This window comes from Ictalurus furcatus, chromosome 23, assembly GCF_023375685.1.
Source record: "Ictalurus furcatus strain D&B chromosome 23, Billie_1.0, whole genome shotgun sequence".
Taxonomy (NCBI): Eukaryota; Metazoa; Chordata; class Actinopteri; order Siluriformes; family Ictaluridae; genus Ictalurus; species Ictalurus furcatus.
The window spans coordinates 20,304,824-20,312,323 of NC_071277.1; the positions used below are offsets into that span (position 1 = coordinate 20,304,824).

At 42.9% G+C, this 7,500-nt stretch overlaps 1 protein-coding gene across 1 annotated transcript in view; it reads left to right on the top strand.

The window, feature by feature from the left end:
• The window catches only part of nek11 (NIMA-related kinase 11), a 44,114-nt gene that overhangs the window by 36,437 nt on the left and 177 nt on the right, over positions 1–7,500 (top strand). The window contains exons 14-15 of the mRNA XM_053610955.1: positions 3,119–3,207; positions 6,897–7,500. The exon at positions 6,897–7,500 is cut by the window's right edge and continues 177 nt beyond it. The gene's annotated coding sequence lies outside the window, so the exon portion shown is untranslated. The remainder of the gene's footprint in view (positions 1–3,118; positions 3,208–6,896) is intronic.

Consider the following 7,500-nt stretch of genomic DNA (forward strand, 5'->3'; position numbering starts at 1 on the left):
AACTCGGTTAGCGCACGTGGCACATCAGCGCCGGTGAGCGTGCAGGTGTGAATGAAATGTTTACGCTCGCTCACATGACAAAGACACGAAGAACAGCCACAAAGGAGGAACAGCTTCAGCTAAAGAGCAACCATGGCTGAGGAACAACTTTACCTGAGGAACAGCCACATCTGTGGAACAGCCACATAGGAGGAACAGCTTCAGCTAAAGAGCAACTTCACCTGAGGAACAACTTCACCTGAGGAACAACTTCACCTGAGGAACAACTTCACCTGAGGAACAGCAACATCTGTGGAACAGCCACAGGTAAAGAGCAACCAAAATCACCTGAGGAACAACTTCACCTGAGGAACAGCCTCAGCTAAAGAGCAACCATGGCTGAGGAACAACTTCACCTGAGGAACAACTTCACCTGAGGAACAGCCACATCTAAAGAGCAACCATGGCTGAGGAACAACTTCACCTGAGGAACAGCCTCATCTAAGCAGCAACCACGCCCGAGAAGCAAAATCACCTGAGGAACATACTTCGTGAACATGATTTCATGTTAATTCTGCTCTTATTTTGCCTTTTCTGATAAATCTGACATTCACTCTGTTTTACTAGCTGGAGGTTTCATTTAGACATGTTTTACTCTTGGCTTGTGCTTTTAAATGTCCAGTTTTTTGATGGAACGTGCACTGGAATCTGAGATTTCTGGCAGAAGCACACTTTTTGACAGTCAGCATCACAATAACGCTTTACATTTTTCTTTCTTATTAAAAATAGAAAACGCTGCGCTTTGATGTTAGAGTGGAGAAGCTCTCACCTCGGAGCTGATGAAATGTGAAGCGGAATAACAGAAAGCTGGTGTGCTGAGATTTCTTCCCTCAGGCCCGCGGATCTCCGCGCTGCAATGCAATCTCTTCCTCCAGCTCCACGCAGCCGAGGCCACGCGAGATTAAAGACGATTTGTCACTGCCGCGAGAAACAAGCCAGCAGATGGGAGCGGAGGATCGGCTGAAATTGACTTCTGGCCCGATGGAGGTCTGATAATTAGTCAGACAACAGAGACGCCTGGACGGCTCTGCTCATTTCTTCAGGCTGATCAGTTTTATAGGGGAGTCTCAACACCTTGTTAGGCTCAATACACCTGAAATCCCAGACAGCAGAGCTTTCACTCCTCACCGGCTACAGCACCACAATCCTTCCCGCTTTCTTTATATTAGAGAGAAAGCTTTAAACAACACATGAGGCCTGTTGGGATGAGTTTCATCGTATTGTATATTAATATCAGGCCTCGTTTATCAATCGTTTATGCTGTCATGGGCAAAACAAGCTAAAAATTCCCACCGTATTTACACCCTGCTCACGGGCATATGTTGATACCAAGCGCATTCACAGCACAGCTGATTTCCATTTAGCCACGCCCACCATACGCCACGAAAGTTCAAAGAGAGCTGGAAACGACAAAATGACGTCTGAACAGTGAAGGAGCGCTTCATAGCTGCGGCGTGCGCTAAATCCTCCAGTAACGCAGCTCGGCCACTGCAGCGCCTCCTTTACATCGTAATGTTTATACCCTGTGTAGTGAACGTGTGGAGTGACGTTTATAACGCAATGATTATTTTGACTTCTTTCAATTTACCTGTGGTTTATTAGACACAAACACCATGCAACTACTGCTAATGTTCACTATAACATTACACTCTCATTAATATTCAGTATACACTTATTGATGTTCCGTATACAGTCAATGGCATTATCTATTCATTAATATTCAGTATATGCTTATTAGTATTCCGTATACACTTGTTAATATTCCGTATACACTTATTAATATTCAGTATATACTTATTAATATTGAGTATACACTTGTTAATATTCAGTATACACCTGTTAATATTCAGTATACACTTGTTAATATTCAGTATACACTTATTAATATTCAGTATATACGTATTAATATTCAGTATATACTTATTAATATTGAGTATACACTTGTTAATATTCAGTATACACCTGTTAATATTCAGCATACACTTATTAATATTGCGTATACACTTGTTAATATTCAGCATACACTTATTAATATTCAGTATATACTTATTAATATTCAGTATACACTTGTTTATATTCAGTATACACTTATTAATATTCAGTATATACTTATTAATATTCCATATACACTTGTTAATATTCAGTATATACTTATTAATATTCCATATACACTTATTAATATTCCATATACACCTTGTTAATATTCAGTATATACTTATTAATATTCAGTATATACTTGTTAATATTCCGTATATATTCATTAATGTTGTGTATACAGTCAGTGGCGTTATCTATTCATTAATGTTCAGTATGTATGCGTTAATACTTTGGTATACGCACATTAAAATGTTGTATACATTCATTAATATTCAGTAGATGCTCATTAATATTCACATACATTCAAATATTGTCTCTTTTGTGATTTAAATTTGACACTTAAAGGTTTTTCTGTCGTCCCTCTGGGAGAACTCTATCAGAGGGGAACCTTTACTAATCCAGAGTAGGATCCTTGAGTAGCCTGTTACACTATGAATGTATGCTTTAGACGATTAAACCGTAAAACAAACAACAATTTCTGTCTTTTTTCGCTCGAACTCGACTCGTCAAAGGCTTCAGCAGAGAAACGTGTGCTGATTAGCGTTATTACGAGCTGGAGGGAAAATCTACTCCACTCATGATTTAGTAAAAAATTTTTAAAAACATTTCGATTTCGCCTCAGGCTCGTTCTGCGTAAAATCACACATTACACACTTACATTAATGTGCATTTACTAAACCACGAGAACATTAAATTGCAATCAGAACGATTCACGACGGAACACATGATTGTTAAGGAGTCGATGGAAAAGGACCGAACCTGCCGGGGGCCAATCAGAAACTCGCCGTGTTTCAAATTACACACTAACAGTGTCATTTAGGAACAGGAAATCATTCTGAATGAAGTAAAGTTGCCTTCGGCGCTGTTTTGTGTGGAAAAGTGCCTGTGAATGAATGACACCAGCGTGGAATAAATGATATAAAATGGATAATTTGCTCCTGAAGGATGGAGTCATGCGCTGTTTTTTCCGTCTCTCCCTCAGGACAGCGATCTGGAGGCCATGGTGCGACGCATGGAGGACGTGCTGGAGGTGACATCTGAGGGTTAGCGATGCGTTCCCACAAGGCCAAGGTGTGAACGAGCTGTTACTACAGAAACCATAACGTTTCTGACCAATCACAATCATCTTCCATTATCTGGTGTTGCCTAGTGAGCCGCATTAATTAAAAAGGGACGGCTGTGTTCAAGCTGGGGGCGGAGCTAATTTCCGGGCCAGAATAACAAACAGGTGCGTTATATGAATTATAAACCGTCAGGCGGATCATTTGTCGAGCGAACAACAATAATGCTGCAGTTTATTCCAGGATTACTTTCAGAAAAAAGCTAAACTTCTCCGTTTAGTAACTGTAATATGAATATTTCACTTATTAACGTGCTAAAGAGCGTTTAATCACGCAGGCTTTTACACTTGATGGGACATTTACATCCTTTTTACTTTGAGGAAGAAAAGTGTCGTCTGTTTTTTGGACAGTTTAATAGAAATTCAGTGTTATATTAACGCATATATTACCATAATAATGGAGTCTTACTGTTACATTGGCCTGATTCTGTCCCTTTCCCCCCCTTCCTTATATGGTCTGTTTCCTGTTCTCATTTCCATTAGTCACACCTGTTTCTTATTACCTGCTGTTAGTCTGTATATTTATAAATCGCTCGCATTTCCATGGTCTTCTGTGCTTCCTGAAGTTTGAAATTAATCACTAAGCTCTGAGAGAGTGTGTGTGTGTGTGTGTGTGTGTGTGTGTGTGTGTGTGTGTGTGTGTTTTGCCCGAACACACATAATCACCTGCTCTTAACGACCCTGTCAGCCGTGTTGACCGTTTGACATCACAGCAGCCGTTCGTCACGTGATCAAAACTCTACGTCTTATTGGTTAATGAAACTTTTACCAAGAAAACCCCAGAAAGCAGATTTGTGATCATTTTCAAACATATTAAAAAGAAAAAAACTGAAATATTACATTGAGATACGTATTCAGACCCTTTGCCATGATCTCAGGTGCATCCCGTTCCTCTGGATCCTCTGGGAGATGTTTCAGCAGTTTGATTGGAGAAAGCCGCACACCTGTCTACTGTATATAAGGTCCAACAGCTGAAGATCAAAACCAAGCCATAGCTCAGAGACAGGATTGTGTCCAGGAGCAGATCTGGGGAAAGCTACGAAATCAATCTTTTTTTAAAATTCCACACAGGTTTGTATGTGTCTCACTGAGGAGAGGCTTCCATCTGGCTGCTCTGCCATAAAGCCCAGATCTGTGGATAGTTGACCTTCTGCAAATTTCTCCATCTCCACACATGATCTCTGGAGCTGATCCAGACCGACCATCAGGTTCTTGGTCACCTCTGTTACCGAGACTCTTCTCCTCGGATTGCTCAGTTTGGCAGGACGGAGACCTCCGGGAAGAGTCCTGGTTGTTCCAAACTTCTTCCGTTTAAGAATTATGAAGGCCACCGCTGCTCTTGGGAAACTTCACTGCAGCAGAATTATTTCTGTAGCCTTCCCCATTCCTCATGTCCAATCAATTTACCACAGGTGGACTCCAATCATCGTGTAGAAAGATCTCAGTGATGATCAGGACAAACTGTCCGTCTCTCCTTTTACCGCCGTTGTTTTCTGGAATTGAATGACATGAGTTCGACTGCCTCATCGTGAATCCGCTTTCAAACTCTCAATATTTACCTGAGAGGTCACAGTGCCAACACACACACACACACACACACACACACACACACACACACACACACACACACACACTCACACACACTCACACGGCTGGAGCGTCACAAAGTCCTGTATGAAGCGAGTGATAAACGGTCCTGACGTTTCCTCTGCCATTCTGTGTGATAATGAGGTTGTTTTTTTTCTCCGGCGTGTTTCCTCCTCGCCGCGACGCTGACATTTACACCGATCGGGTCGTTTATACCGAGCTATTTACAGGTTTTGTCCAGATCAAATGTTCGCCCTCTGAGACGGAGCTGCGAGGAATATTTCCTTCCCCTGCTCCTGACTGGCGTGTCCTGTTTATTTCCTTCCTCTGATTTATTCAGATCTCACGGTCGACTCTGATCGCTGACCTCCACCCACATCTTCAGACTCTGTGACGGGGTTTTAGGCTCGTTTCAGACCTGACACCTGGAGGACGCCTTATAAATGACAGCAAATACACACACTGTGACAGCAAAGCGTCGCTTAAGATGCAGGAACGTTAAAATGTGGTGTTTATGGGGTTTATAGTGGGAAGGGGTGCGGAGTCCGTGCAGTCTGTTCTCTGGATTAGAGCAATATATGCAGGGATTGTGGTGCAGTTACTACATCATGCATGAAGTGTCAAAAGTGGTACACACACACACACACACACACACACACACACACACACACAAACACACACACACGCGTGATCTGGGTGACTGAACCGGAGCACTCATGTCAGTGTTTGACAGTTTTTTGAGATGTTGGGGTATTTTATTTCCTGCATAATATATTTCTTTCTATTCCTCCTGTGGCCTTTTCACTGAGTGCGCACACACACACACACACACACACACACACACACACACACACACACTCTGCATATCCAAGGAGTATACTACAGAAAGCTGGCGGGAAGGGTGTGAATGTTTTTCCCCTGTCATCATGTTCTTTATGGTTCGAGACGGCTCAGTTCTCCGAGATTCTGTATTTTGTCGTTATTTCCGGGAGCAGATGTTCTGAGCTGTGAACATCTGGTTCTTGGAGTAATCACGCCAGTTAGTGTGTGTAAAAACCTCACGTTATGTATAAATGGAACCTAAATGTTCTACTTAAACACGAGGCAACACGCAAAATCCATTGCCTCCTACTCTTAAACTTCCTCCTCTTCCTCATCCTCCTCATCCTCATCCTCCTCCTCATCTTCTTCCTCCTCATCATCTTCCTCCTCCTCATCATCTTCCTCCTCCTCATCCTCCTCATCATCTTCTTCCACATCATCTTCCTCCTGATCCTCTTCCTCATCATCTTCCTCCTCCTCATCCTCCTCATCATCTTCTTCCTCCTCATCATCTTCCTCCTCCTCATCCTCCTCATCATCTTCTTCCACATCATCTTCCTCCTGATCCTCTTCCTCATCATCCTCCTCATCCTCTTCCTCCTCATCATCTTCCTCCTCCTCATCATCTTCCTCTTCCTCCTCATCATCTTCCTCTTCCTCCTCTTCCTCCTCATCATCTTCCTCCTCATCATCCTCCTCATCCTCCTCATCATCTTCTTCCTCCTCATCATCTTCCTCTTCCTCCTCTTCCTCCTCCTCATCTTCTTCCACATCATCTTCCTCCTGATCCTCTTCCTCCTCATCCTCATCATACCTGTGTGTTTGCTCTGATATCAGTTTTATTTTTCTAACCCACATCCCATTTTCTGCTCGGAACATTAATCTCCTGTTCTCTACGTATGCTCGCTGTCACTGTAACGTACCGCCCTGTGCACCCGATCTAGTGCACTACACGTACAATACAACACCATTTGGAATTATTCAGTTTTTTTATTTTTTTTGTAACATATTGGCACCTTTGTCTTTGTTTTGGGTCTGTCCAACTCAGACACGCCCATCTGAACGACACAAAGACACGCCCATTTATCTGACACATAGATACACCCATTTGAATGGCTCAAAGACACGCCCATTTGTCTCACTTAAAGCCCGTTCTTTATGTCGCCCTTTACAACATGTCTAACGTGTGTGTGTGTGTGTGTGTGTGTGTGTGTGTGTGTGTGTGTTTCAGCAGGTGAAGCTGACGGAGGTGTGTATGAGGCGTTCAGCATCAACAGCACCATGGATTAAATCAAACCAAGAAGATGAGGAAGATTTATTCCGTCTAAATGCTCTCACGATTTATTCTCCAATCCCGGATGTAATTTCACTTCTGATGGCTCGGAACGATCCGCACGCACACGCCGGCTTTACCTCGTCACTGACATCAGATTTCTGCTTTACATCTTCACTTCTCACTCAGTCTCAGTGATGTGAGCGTCGTGTGTGCAGGAAAATCACATCTATTAAACGCTGCAGTCGGCGCGGCGGTTAGAGAGGATCCGTCGGCCGCGGCGTGACGCCGTGCGGCCGAGCTCTCGCGTCCGTCGTAAAATCTACGATAAAATGAAGCTGATTGAAAAAAATCAATCCAATTACTCCGAGACCTCCGGTCCTGTCAGAACGCTCCGGCTTGCCGAGCTAATGCGAAAGTTTGGCTTTGCGATGCGATCCTCTGAGGAAACTTCTAACTTTCTGCTTTTTATGTTTTCTCTCTCAAATCTAGCTACATTTATACTTAGAGAAACGTAAAGGAAATAAATATAGTGGAGAATAAAGCGGGCTTTAATTTCCCA